The sequence below is a fragment of the Zootoca vivipara genome, chromosome 1 (genome assembly GCF_965207765.1).
Source record: "Zootoca vivipara chromosome 1, rZooViv2.hap1.1, whole genome shotgun sequence".
Taxonomy (NCBI): domain Eukaryota; kingdom Metazoa; phylum Chordata; class Lepidosauria; order Squamata; family Lacertidae; genus Zootoca; species Zootoca vivipara.
The window spans coordinates 56,619,483-56,633,193 of NC_142582.1; the positions used below are offsets into that span (position 1 = coordinate 56,619,483).

Consider the following 13,711-nt stretch of genomic DNA (forward strand, 5'->3'; position numbering starts at 1 on the left):
TGTCATGCTTAAATTTGTAAATTGATGCAGGGCATGAAAAAGTCGGTATCTCCAGCAGATAACCTGTGTAGATAAAAATGCTTTAAAACTTGGCTCAGGAGGTTAGAATTTTATTTAAAAAAAGAAAAAGTAGAGTAGGAGCATACACCTAACTTGTCTGATCTAAGAAGACAGACATGGGCTTGTCTCACTCCTTGACTTCAAACCTTCTCAGCAGCCCGTGTGGTCTCAGTTCCCCACCTATAAAATGGGAATGTTAGCAAAATATTTCACAAGTCTGTTGTGAGGATGAATAAAAAAATTACCATAAAATCAAACGAAGAGGAGCAAGAAGGAAGAGAGAGCAGAGGTGTAGCATGTGGGAGTTTCATGAACATGGTTGCCAACATGTCTATTCAATAGCTATGCAAGAAGGACAACTTTATTAGGAGCAGTTGATCCAAGATCACACATCACATTCACTCTCAATGAGCAAGGGTGGAGGAAAAATGATCCAAGAAGAAAGGGAACTCCTGCCTGCAAAATGAGTGATAATGCCAGGCACAGCTTATACTCAGCTACAGACTGAATATTCATTAGGGAGAAACTATTTCATTACAAGTTGGTGCTCATCAATTTGGTTTGCTGTTGCATATTCTGCAACTTACATGTGCCAGAGGCAGTGGTGGTGGGTGTGGGACTGAAGGAATTGCTCACTCTGTGCATTCCTTCCACACCCTGGCAGCATAGCCCTCCTCTGGGGAAGAGCAGATTTAGTGGAATCAGGAGAGGGTGGGATGAAATGCAGGTCTTGATGTAGCAGAGAGATGGCAATTTATGCAAGCTGAAGATGTTTATCAACCCTACTTGAGAGCCTGTCCAAGAGACTCAGAATCTTCTCTTAGGAATTCTTCTGTTCATGCTAAAACATGTGTGTAGGCATCTGCGAGGACCACCCCTCCCTATAATTTTGCAAATACATGTCCAGCATCCTTTGTATTGGCTTCTGTTTGCAGGCAACCCCCACTTGTACCCTGGGATCCTGAAGGTGCAGGCCATGTGGCAGAGTTTACACTGTTCAGGAATCTGGGTAGGATCCAGAATCCATTTTTTTCTGCCTGGTGCTCTGGTACTTCATCAATTGATTCAGATTGTAAATCTTTCATTAAAAAAAGAAGAGGTGTGTGTCTAATCCTCATCATAGCAGTAGTAGTACAGAAAGAAAACAGGAATGTGTACAAAAAAAATGTGCAACTCGGTGAAACGTAATGCTCTGCTCACACGCTGTTGTTGTTCTGGCCTCTGAACAGGGAATGCCTCTGGCCAAAGGAAGTGGTGAAGAAGCAAGAATGCCTCTTGGTTGTGTCACAACCTCCAAATGTCAGATACCCCACAAATGAGGCATGCTAATTTAGTTAATCTCATTTGCATATTCATAATTTGCACAACTATCTCCAGATCGCTTTCCCTTAGTGTTGCCTTTTATTCTGAACATCCCCCAGTTGTAACTCTGTTAGTTAATTTCCAACATTTGTAGACTGCTTTTTCTCCATAAATGGCCTCAAAGCGGTTTATAGAACAGTCAATAAGACATCCATCAAATAATATCCCGATTGAAACAATAAAAAGGTCAAAACATGAAATAGGTCTAATGGAACTTATTGAAGATGCCTGCTGGAATAGAAAGGTATTTGTAAAGTGCTTGAAGTTCAGCAGGAAAGGGGCCTATCTGATCTCAAGTCGCACGGCTCTTGGTGAACATCTGAGCCATGGGGGACCACTAACAGAGACAGTATTTTTCAAAGGAAATATTGCTCCCAGAAGAAAAGAATAACAAGAAAGTTTAAAGCAGAGGTGGTCATGTAAATGTTGTTGGACTCCAACTCCTGTCAGCTCCAGCCAGCATGGCCACTGGTCAGGGACGATGGGAGTTGTAGTCCAACAACATCTGATTCACCACAGGTTTAAAAGGTCCAAGGCAGGGGCCTAACCAAATCCCTCTTGGCCTCTGATCTGCTGTCCAGTACTGTGGAACATGGCTAGTTCAAACAGTATGAAAGGCTGGAATTCTGCAGTGAAATTGTGGTTCTGGAACCGCTCTAGAATGGTCTTGAGCACATATCAGAACCTGTTGGATCCTGCCAAGGTTTTGGGGAGACTACTGGATGAAGACGATCAACCATTTGCGAGGTGGCAACTTACAACACTGCACATAGAACTACCGGTACTTGGTAAACTGGTAATCTGTTGCCCTGCCAAGTAGTATGGAAACTCTTGCCACTCTCTGCGCCTCTTCAGAAATCCAGGGAAGCAGGGGGAGGCTGATAAAATTCTACTCAATACAATACAGATGACCTGTTTACCAGATCTGTAGTCACCCAAAGTCAAATCTCCAGGCCTGTGTTGTCCATTCAAAGTAAACTACTACATTCAGGACCCACACAGGAAATAGTAACCTAACAGGTTTATTAAGAGGCTTATGTATAACTGCAGAATTTCTTCTCCATATTTGGCTCAACAGGTTGTTGGGACCTAGCCATGCCTACCTCCTTTACACCTGAAGGGGGGTAAAAACATGGCCAGGCCAATGGGGGTTTTATGGTTTGTACAATGGTACGTTGGTTTAATAACAGCCCTGTTTACGAACTATTCAGTATACGAACTCCGCAAAACCGAAAGTAGTGTTCCGGTTAGCGAACTTTACCTCAGTCTACCATCGGAAGCCGAACGGCGGAAGGGCACCGGCGGTGGGAGGCCTCATTAGGGAAAGTGCGCCTCGGTTTAAGAATGGCTTTGGTTTCAGAATGGACTTCCAGAATGGATTCAGTTTGTAAACCGAGGTACCACTGTACTGGCAAAAATGTTATGAAGTCAGATGGGTGGGTAGCTAACTCATAAAACTACCATGCCCAGAGTTCCTTGGTAAGGTAAGGTAATCCAGTTCATTTTTGTGGAATAGCAAGCACTGGAGTATATTACTTAGTAAGTGATTGCTTGAATTGATGAGGTAATAATTTGTAACAGCAGTTGCACCTATACAAAATTATCATGAGATAGCTGCAGTGATTGCATGGGAAATCTACCTTGTAAACCTCACCCTGAGGTGCATTGTCAGAGGAGCAGCGCTGAGTGGAATAACTGAAGATCGTCTTGCTCTGGAAACAAAACTAACCCAACAGTAGGCTTGACCAAGTAATCTGCATTCCTCTCCACACACCTCTTTGCCAGGGCACACAAGCAGTAGCTTTTATGAGCTCTATACATCTTCTGCAAATTTAAACTGTAACATAAAAATGTCTCTAATTGGCCTTTTACCCTCATGTGGTAACAGTTCTAGTGCTCTCCCATTGCCTCCATTGTGACACATGCATTTTCCCCTCACCCCTGGGCTCGGTTGCCTCTGGACATTCTAAATGTGATTTCATAACCTCAAATTATGCATACATCAAACTGCCCTTCAATGACTGCCCTTGCCCTTCAAACATTAAAAACGATATATGGGAAGGTTGTATTGATCCCCTATTTGCATTTTGACTACTACTACTAGAATACTTCACGATGTTGCTGTTTCAATGGACAGGGTTGTTGTTTTTAACCAACTAACCTTTCATTGGGTTTTACAAGCAGGGATCATAGGAATAACAAATTATACAAATAATCAGACCAAGCCTTCTCATGCCACATCACAAAAATAGCACAATAAATTTGCAGTGATATATACAACATATGGTTCATTATTAGTGGTCAATGTACAAGTTCTAGGTTCATAGAGTGGTTTAAATAGAAACAAAAATGAAAAAGCGGAAGCAGGATAGAACAGAGCTAACATTCATTGCATAACTAAAACGCTTAATCAGGAGCTCTGGGGGTTGTGCTTAGATTAAGTATGAGTAATACTCATTTCTCCTCTTATGTTACCAGTGAAACAATATAAAGTGTTGGTATATTGATGAAAGTGGTAGGTGGGGGTTCAAAGTGAAGATGATAATTTATGTTTAAATTTAAATTTAGATCAACCAGATTGAGCCAAATGCTGATGGTGGGAATTGTTCATTTTCTGGAATACTGGCATATGTTATGAAATTAAACCATACCGGGGTAAAAACCATCTTTCTTGATCTGTCCACATGCCAACCAATACTTTGTTAATCTCTCAAGGAGAGCTGCTTCCCAAACTGTTCGGTATCCATTGTCTATTGTTGTGCTGGAAAGGTACAGTGTCTGGTTATGTTGTGCCTCTCCACTTGTGATAAATTGCTTATTAATTCTTTCTCTATTTTCTAAATCCAGTTATGTTTATGAGCCCACCATTGTTTTGGAGGGAGAGGCTGCACTTTATATTGGTTGGAAAACACTTAGGCTATTGTGCAATTGTGTGTGTGTGTGTGTGTGTGTGTGTGTGTGTTTATTAAGTTTTCAATTTTACATCTCAAAATAATCATCTTTCATTATACCATACATTCAATGACTTCCCTCCTTCCCCCTCCATGGTTCATTTAGTTTATCCACCATTCCTGCATATTTTGCTATAACCATCTAATTCAGTCCTCCTAACTTACACCACTCTAATATTTATTATAATGTTGAATTTACCTTAATGTTGCCAGCATTTTCAGCTGTGCACAACTGTTTTTCATATACTCAGCTAATTTTTTCCACTCCTCTTTAAATACCTGTTCTTCTTGCTCTCATTCTTAGACCAGCTAGTTCCACACATTCTATCATCTTAAATTGTCAATCCTCCTTACTGGGGACTACTTTCACTTTCCATTTTGGGGCTAACAAAATCCAAGCCACCATTGTTGCACATATAAATAAGTTTTTCTGGCAACTGGAGACCTCTGAACAATTCCTAGCAGAAATGCCTCTGGTCTTTTTGGGAAGGTTGTTTTAAACATTTTTTTCATCTCATAAATCATTTCCCAATATTCTTTAAACTTTTTACATGCCCACCATGCAATAAATTCTAATGTGTAATGTTTCATTTGAGGCTTCCTTAGCTCTTAAATAATTTACATCTTCTCCCTTTATTCCTTCCTTCCCGTCCCTCTTTTCCCTTCCTAGTGAGGCCTCAGAGGGAGCTCAGTCAAAGAGAGAGAATAAGATGAGTTAGTTAGACCTATGGAAATCTTATCATGGGAACTTCGAGTTTGTCACTATTTGGGGTGTGATTCAATCATATACTGTACTGGCAAATTCAGGTTGTGCAATTACAGCTTATTGGGAGCTTCTGTGCAACAAACCCACTTCCTTTTTTAAAAAAGAGGACTTTTCTGATGAGGAAAGTGATGGGGCAATGCGGGAGAATGTGTGAGATAACACTTGCTTTGATACAATGAATGCTCATTCAACAATCAAAGTAATCTAATCCCCCTGCAAACAAATCAGGATGAAGGCTCTATAAACATTGCCATTTGACATGGTTGGCGCTTTTTGCTCAATGCGTCCTCTAGGAGGCAACTGCGCTTCCTGTTTCCCTCTCTGTAGTTTATAAAAATGATTGTCACTTGCCTTATAAAATGATGTTGTTAGGCAGTACAGTCAATCCCCCTCAAAACCCCCATGATATGCTACTTCTAGCTTTGTGTAGATGATCCTGTTTAGAACTGTGCAGAAATGCACCTACCCCACATACACTATATCAATATACAATAATGTGATATTTTACATTTCTGAGCATGCAAGCAGTATGCATGGGCAGTTGATGAACATATTTGTTGTTTACAAGAGGCCATTTTCCAAACTCTGATTTAGTGCATACACCAAACAGGGCATTTTACACATGAAGCTTAAAGCGGCTTTTGCCTTAGTTAGCTTTGTAATTGAATTGAATCACAAAAGCTTCTATTCTCATGAGCAATAACCAGCCATTAACAGAACTAGCACAAGAGAGGCTCAAAGGCAATTTAAGTCGCATGTGCTGCTAACATCATTAGCATTTATTTCTATATAGCACATTTAAATTCTTCCCAGTAGTTTTTACAACAGCCTTGTTGTTTTTGCAAGTCTAACACAACTATCCATCTGGAAAGGTACACACACTTTACACAGTAGAAGAGGACATCTCCCTGTTCTGTGTGGCTTACAATCTAAAATTCGTCACAGTGGAAACAACACACGAAAGGGAGGAACATAGAGGCTGGATCAACATACTGTAGAAGCAGTATGCAATTGCATGCACCTAGGCAAAGGCTGACCTACAGCAGGGCATGAGAACTGGGAGATGGAACCAAAGGTGCCAAAGAAAGGGATTTGAAGGAATCAAGAGAAGTGGCATCCTGCAGCAGTTCTGGGAGGTAATTTCAAGCATGTGGGGCAGAGAGAGAGAGAAAGGGTGGAGTTTTTTCAGGGAACAGAACTTCACACGGCACAGGACAGAGGGGGGGGGCGGAGATCACAAATGGACAGGGCATACGTGAGAGATAGGGGACGGAGGGTTTCAAAAGTAAGGGTAATAATTTGTGCTGAACTGATAGCACTGGAAGCTGCCTTATACCGAATCAGATAATTGGTCCATCTAGATTATTATTGTTATTATTAGTAAAAGTACCCCACCCTTCCTCACAAAGGAGCCCAGTATTATGCACACTGACTGGCAGAAGCTCTCCAAGGTTTCTCACAGGGTCCCTCCCAGTTGTACCTGGAGATTTTCAGGACTGAATCTGGAACCATGCAAAACAGATGCTCAACCACTGAGCTATGGGTTTTTTTCCCTAGGATGGGAAGTCAAAGGAGGGATTTAGGGAGGCATTTCATGTGATCAGAATGATTAAAAGGTGTATTATTTTGGCAGAAGAATGCCAGGTAGATGCAAGGGGATTATGGGGAAGCAATGGAAGAACAGGGAGAATAAGAATGTAGCTGCCTAGCAAGAGATGATCAGGGCATGGATCAGAAACTTTGCTCAGAGGACAAAGAGGACGGGCCACATTTTTATAATGATATAAAGGGAGAAGTGGCATGACTTGACCACAGACTGGATATGGGGAATAAGGGAGAGAGAGAAGTCCATAATAAAGCTACATGACTGATCAATGGAGGGTGGGGTGATTACATTGCCAATGGATAAGGAAAGCTTAAGTGGAAAGGAGGGATTGGAAGGATGAGGTGGTCAGTCTTGGACATAATGAGTTTGAGATGTTGGCAAGCAGAGATATTGGAGAGGAAGTTGGAGATGTGGAACTAAATTACAGGGGAGGCAGAGATGGGTGTCATCTGAGTGCAAGTGGTGCTAAAAACAATGGCTATGATGAGGTCACCCAGGGATAGTGTGTATGAGAAAGAAGATCAGGGGGCTGAGGATAGATGGTACTGAGGAGCTGGTATAGATCAAGGCAGAACTACCTGGTCTGGTGCTAACAGTGGTAGGAGATTTAAATCAGAAGCAGCTTCTGCCAGAATCTTTCCTGTACTGGAAAAAAAGAGGAGGAGCTGCTGCAGACACAGCATTAAAGAAATAGGAATGACAAGGAAAAGGGGAGTCAACCGCCCTAGTTGTGGAATAAGCACTGCGAAAGGTACTTGGATATGGCAGGTGTGCTGTATGTATTCATAAGGTTCAGTGGTAGAGTGAAAGTACCGCAATAAGCTATAAACTTTGAACATTCAACTTTTATTTACTGGATGTGTTGTGAATGTTGATGTAATCTTCTATCAGAGATGGGCCGGGAGCAGGAAGAATGAAAGCAGCAGAGTGCATATCCCCTTTGGTGATGGAAGCAGACCTCTCTCACACTCTTGCACACACCATAGCTCTGTGGGGGCATGACAGACCCATTTTTAGATCTCCTGTGGACAGAATCTTCCTCTGCACTCACATCCTGAGTGTGCTGCTACTGCTGCTCCTGCTCCTGCACAATTTAATACTTGGTCCTGGAGCTCATAAGTTTGGATGTTGTGTTAGTGACACAGGGTTTATAATAAGGGTTTTATTACATTTTTATGTTTTATATTGCACACAGCTTTGAGATTTATTATCATGGTAATTAGTTTATAAGTGTTCCTCAATAAAATAAATGAAATAGTTGCTATCATTACCACATTGACCTCTCCCATCCCCTATGGGGAAATTTGGTCAATGGTACAATGAGCACAATTTTCTCTGTAGTCTGGGCAAAGTATGGGATTGTTTTCTTTCTGGAGTTCTTCATAGAACAGTACTAGTGTCAAGTGCCCAACATTGCTCATGAAATCTAAGAAATGAAACCAAAGAAAACCCCAGTGAAGTTTTGAAATTGGTGGTTGAAAGGTTTAGTGTAATTTTGAAAGGCATCTATTTTTTCCAAACAGACAAAAACCTGCTTCTTGATTTCAAGAACCATAATGCAAAATTTGGTTACAATATCTTAAGAGGTATCCAAGTGCATAGAGAACAGACAAACCATTTTCCAAAATATATACCGTAGTAGTTCTATATTAATGTTAAAGGTGAGGCACAAATAAACTCAGAAAGGAGAGCTCTAAATGGACGTGGTTAATGGAGGTTGGACAAGGCTACAAGCCTAACAGTAGTAGAAAGAGAATTATACTCTTACCACTGGTTGTGAACATGATCAGTGTGGGAGGCACGTTCGCAACCCGCAGCGTTCGCAGCCTGAAGTGCCACATCTGCGCACGCGCGTTATGCGATTTGGTGCTTCTGCGCATGCGTGTGACGTCATTTTGTGTTTCTGCGCATGCACGAGCGCCAAAACCCAGAAGTAACCCATTCCAGTACTTCCAGGTTCGGCACGGTCCACAACCCAAAAATGAGCAACCTGCAGCGTTCGTAACCCGAGGTACTCACACCACGAAGAAAACTGGTCAGTGTTTCCTAGGCAGCCACGTGCTGCTTTTCAGCTATGAGTTTTCTTAGGCTGTGTACACATTATTGACTAGAAAAGCATCTAAGTTGTTCTTTTTCTCAATTCAGTTTGAAGCTTGGGGGGGGGGGGGGAGAGAATGCATCAGAACATAGAATTGGCCAAGAAACAACAGGACAGATATGGATTGTGGAGAACATTGTATGTACAGTACACCCAAACCAGCAGTGGGAGCACACTGAATGCAGAGCAATTAGGAGTTTATACACAGATATTGGGATGGTTAGAGGGGGGTTCCCAGGCCTGTGGTGGGGTGTGGTCAACCACAGGCTTTGTACGCAAGACCTAACTTGTACATGGAAAGGTAGCATACTTTAGTAATTGCCGAAGTTGGCTGCATTTCACATTGGAGGGCACGTTCCCGGAGCAGAGCTGGCATTTTAATTCAGTCCTACCTGTTTTATTAGTCAATCTGCTGCTGCCTCCAAGCCACACTGGAGAAGAATGGTTTAGGGAATCATTGCACTTGACATACACGCTGTGTGTCTCCTGCAAAGAAAAACATGGGCAGGTAGTGCTGGAAGAGATCCCTGAGCAGCGGGGAGCCAGTGATCCAAATCAGGGCCAAGCTCAGATGCAGGGTGTTTGCTAAATACGTGCTTTTCTTTTTGGCTATAAAGTGAAAGTGGAGGCTCTGCCTTTACAGTATCACTAAACTGAGCTCGCAGCAGGAGGGAAACCGCCCTCTCCTCTATCTTCCTTCCCTGTGCTTTGTTGCTTTAATTCCACCCCTAGCCTGGCTGCAATACCAAGGAAATTACTGGGGTATTATTGGGGTAGGACGGGGGTGATCTTCCAGCTGGTGAATGTAGGACACCAAAGCTGGGGAGGAGGCAGTTTTTGCTTCCATTTCCCCCCATGGTCCATTTAATAATAAAAGTAGATTCCTCCCTGCTCTATAGCCAAACCAGCAAGTGCGCATTTCAAAACATACACATCTGGTTCGGCCCTTGCTTTTTTCACCTGAGGAGGAATCCAGTTGATTACCAAACAGTCAAGGCAGCTGGGATAGTAATGTCTGTTTCCAGCAGCAGCAGCAGCAAGCAATACCGGGCAAGTACTGACTTGTGCTGTGACGGTTTTCCTCTGCCAGGCCAACTCACGTCACCACCCTCTCCTGAGGGGGAGGCTGAGACTAGAGTTACACACACACACACACCATCACAAGCCTTGTAAGAGCTAGGCCAGGATACGAGACACTTATGTGTTGCCTGCTTTCTACTAAAACTGGCAAACTCATCCTTTATTTGGCAAGCGGCCGCTTTTCCCTCAGCACAAGCTTTTTTTTTTTGTTCACCTGGAGCACAGAACTGTGTGTGAAAGGGTGAGTCTTTCAAACAAAGTGAGAACTAGAAAAGATGTACAGAACACAGAGCTCCTCCTTTCCTTACAACCTCACTACTGCTTTATTCCACCATCTCTCCCTGAAAAAAAGCCAGATTCCTTTCATTCCTCTCTCTCTCTCTCTCTCTCTCTCTCTCTCTCTCTCTCTCTCTCTCTCTCTCTCTCTCTCTCACACACACACACACACACACACACACACACAAGAGTTTGTGTGACTTGCCTAGGTATGGAGAATAGGTGATGGGCTTGGCCCATAGTTGTCAAGTTCTCCCTTTTTTAAAGGGAAATTCCCTTATGCTGAATAGGCTTCCTCGCGATAAAAGGGAAAACTTGACAGCTATGGCTTGGCCCTACCTACTGCTGACCCTTCTGGCTTTGTCCTTCTAACTATCCCTGAGTTGAGGGAGTGGAACCACCCATTTGCCATCTCACACAGAGCCCCTTTCATTTGTTTCCCATAATAGCCCATCACCCAGGCTATCACCTCAACACAGAAAGCTAGCCTAATATTTTAACACTAGAAGAATCTTACATACAACCTACTTCCTCCCCTCCAAACTCATAACAATGTTTCTACATGCCAGAAGAAGATGACTTTTAATTTGTAAGTTATGCAATGACTTCAAAATGGCTGCCGTCATATGAGAAAATATGGTAGACCTCAAAAAAGAAGCAAACCAGAATGGTGGCTCTCAGTTTAGCATTTCAAGAAGTGTTTCAGTAGGAGGCATAGCTGCCAAGTTATCCCTTTTTTAAAGGGATTTTCCCTTATGCTGAATAGGCTTCCTCGCGAGAAAAGGGAAAACTTGGCAGCTATGGTAGGAGGAGCTCTGGGATATCCCAGAGGCAGCCTTGTCAATTATTTTCCTTGAGGATTAACCACCTGCTCAAGGATGTGTGCAGCTGTTGGCATTTATTTAGGGATTAATCTGAAGAATAAAAGCACATTTTTGTCCAAGGATTTTTGTGGAGTAAACATATACTGCACAATTTGAACAGAGGCATGTAACTTCCTGTGTGAGGCTTTCTATCCTGCAGAGGAAGGCATTTGACCATAGGGCCTCCTTTATTCCCTCACTATCAAAATTTCTGAGTGGTTCCATGATAGCAATGGAGGAAAAATAAATAAATGCTTTACTTATTTCATTTGTTTTGTAACCTATGACAACAACTATTGCTGGTCAGTTAAGACAGTTTTAGTTGCTACCATCTAACCCAGTGGTTCTCAAACTTTTTTTCTCTGGGCCAAACTTTCAGAATAAAAATTTGCTTGCACCATACTGAATTTGTTATTGATGAGAAATACATTGGGGGGAGGTGAGAAACAACTCATAGCAGTGCTTGATTTATTACACAGAAACACTACTACTTTATAATATGATCATGAGACATTCGAAAAGTATAAAACAATGCAGCTACATAAGTCCACGAATCATTCCCAAAATATAAACGAGCCTCTTATATATATAGTATGTATACAAACTCAGTAAAAGGTATGGGCTTACTTTTGTCAGGTAATCTAATTTATATTAGGTCTAATTTGAGACAGACAAACTCATATTCTCATCAACACAAAAAAGCGTTTCTCTTTTCTGGTCTTTCACATTTGGCAGAGTTGAAGATTCCTGTTCCATATACCGGTACATATCTATCCGTAAAAATATTATATTGATACCCTACGCTACACTACTCAACTGTACTACATTGAAATATTTAAATGTTTCTTTGATTGTTCTTGAATCTTCCCAGCACACTTGTCATCCTCTCCTCTCCACTGTGGCATGCCACACTGTTTGAGAGCAACTGATCTAACCAATAAAACTGAGAGCTTTTGGGGGGATTAGTTCCTTAAGACTTGAGTGTACCTGAAGATCCAGGTAAACACCCCATAAGGTTACTCATACATCTACTCTCTAACAAAGTAATGCGTAATCTGATGAGGTGCTGGAGTTTTGTTGCACAAATTTGCTGGGAAACTGATGCACAATATATACTTCCCTACAAAATGATAGGTTGTATCTTATGTGGTAAGAGTAAAAATCTTCCGTGTCTTTTAAAAATAATGTTGGAAGCAGGCCTATATCATTTCAAGTATCTACTAAACCATCTGTTCAGGCAAAATTAAGAAATGGAAGGAACTTTTCAAAGTAAAGAGCATATGATTACATGACATGTTCTAGTGTTTTATAAAGTTGTTGTCTATATTTCCCCCCACAAGTCTAAATACAGGAGTAACTGCAAAAGATTTGCTGCTAAGGACAACTTACTTGTGATGCTGCCTGATGATCACATAAAGAAATCTGGGGGTGGGGAGGACGAGCAGTAGTTCCTGAAATGTGAAGAAAGCATTATGTGCAAAGCTGCTGTATTCTGGAACAAAACATAAAGGAGATCTGCTTATCATAGCTGCCAAGTTATCCCTTTTTTTAAGGGATTTTCCCTTATGCTGAATAGGCTTCCTCGCAAGAAAAGGGAAAACTTGGCAGCTATGCTGCTTATTATAAGCAACATTGCATTCACCTGGCAACCAGGATGATATGAAAATACTATTTGGGCTTGCAGAACTCATTTTCCGCCCCTGATTTCTCTGGGCATGAGTGGCGATTTATGAAGTAAGGGGAGATGTTGTGCTCCTGGGACACAGTACAGAGATCTACATTCACTACCTGATGGGTATAAGCCCTGGGAACACCTCAGTAGCTGCAGTTCCTCCACCTCTAGGAGGCTACCTATAAACCTCAGGCAATCATCACTGAATCAAGTTACAATTTTTGGGGGTTGTTTTTTGTTTTTTTTTCTAGTTATCACTGTCCCTGCAGCTTGACGCCATCATATAACCCTGGGAAGCATGGGTCTCAGAACAGTACACCTTTGTCTCATATCCATGCCTTAAGCCAGTCGCAAGGATAAATTCAGTCAAAAGCATCTTCTTAATGGCATATTGGGTAGATGTCAATAGCATAGTATGCACTTGATTAACTGTGCAAGGTCGTTAAGATTCATGCTCCAAAGAGCTTATGACAGAAGAAATCAATGTGTAAGGAAGGTTTGATTAAAATTCTTCTCTGGAAGGATTTGAAGTGGTTGGGTAGTCAGCATACATTGTTTATGGGGAAATGAAGCAGTGATAATCAGAGTGATGGATGAATGGAATAGAGTCAGACAGCAGAGTTAGGCTAGAAGCTGAGGTGGAGTAAAGTGCACAGAGCAGGATAGGGAGAAATAACAAAACTAATAACTCTCTCCCTGTATCTGGCAACTTTCATCTGCAGGTCTCAAAGCAGTTTGCAGAGGTGGGTCAACACCATTCCTTTAATTTACACATGTGATTGAGAGATTAGGGCTTGCTTATTACAGCTGCATATTAGATAGTTGATGGGATGGGGCTACATTAACTTGCCAGGCAGCTTGATCCTACAGACATCATACCTCTGGCAGTAAAGCAATTGGCTCACGCTGCTTCAGCTATTACATCATCCTGCACTTAATGAGCGAAGAAGAACCTTTGGAGGTTCCACTGGTCTTCC

General features: G+C 41.9%; 1 protein-coding gene and 1 long non-coding RNA gene across 4 annotated transcripts in view; one reads left to right on the top strand and one right to left on the bottom strand.

The window, feature by feature from the left end:
* Window positions 1-13,711, bottom strand: part of LOC118088796 (uncharacterized) — a 69,509-nt gene that overhangs the window by 44,255 nt on the left and 11,543 nt on the right. For 2 of the 3 annotated variants that reach the window (XR_015948812.1, XR_015948809.1), the window contains exon 2: window positions 12,452-12,513. This is a non-coding gene — a long non-coding RNA (uncharacterized LOC118088796). Of the gene's footprint in view, window positions 1-9,235; window positions 9,330-12,451; window positions 12,514-13,711 lie in introns of all 3 variants that reach the window. The other variant, XR_015948810.1, reaches the window with a different exon arrangement.
* Window positions 1-13,711, top strand: part of PKP3 (plakophilin 3) — a 71,546-nt gene that overhangs the window by 1,290 nt on the left and 56,545 nt on the right. The gene's annotated exons all lie outside the window — the stretch shown is intronic.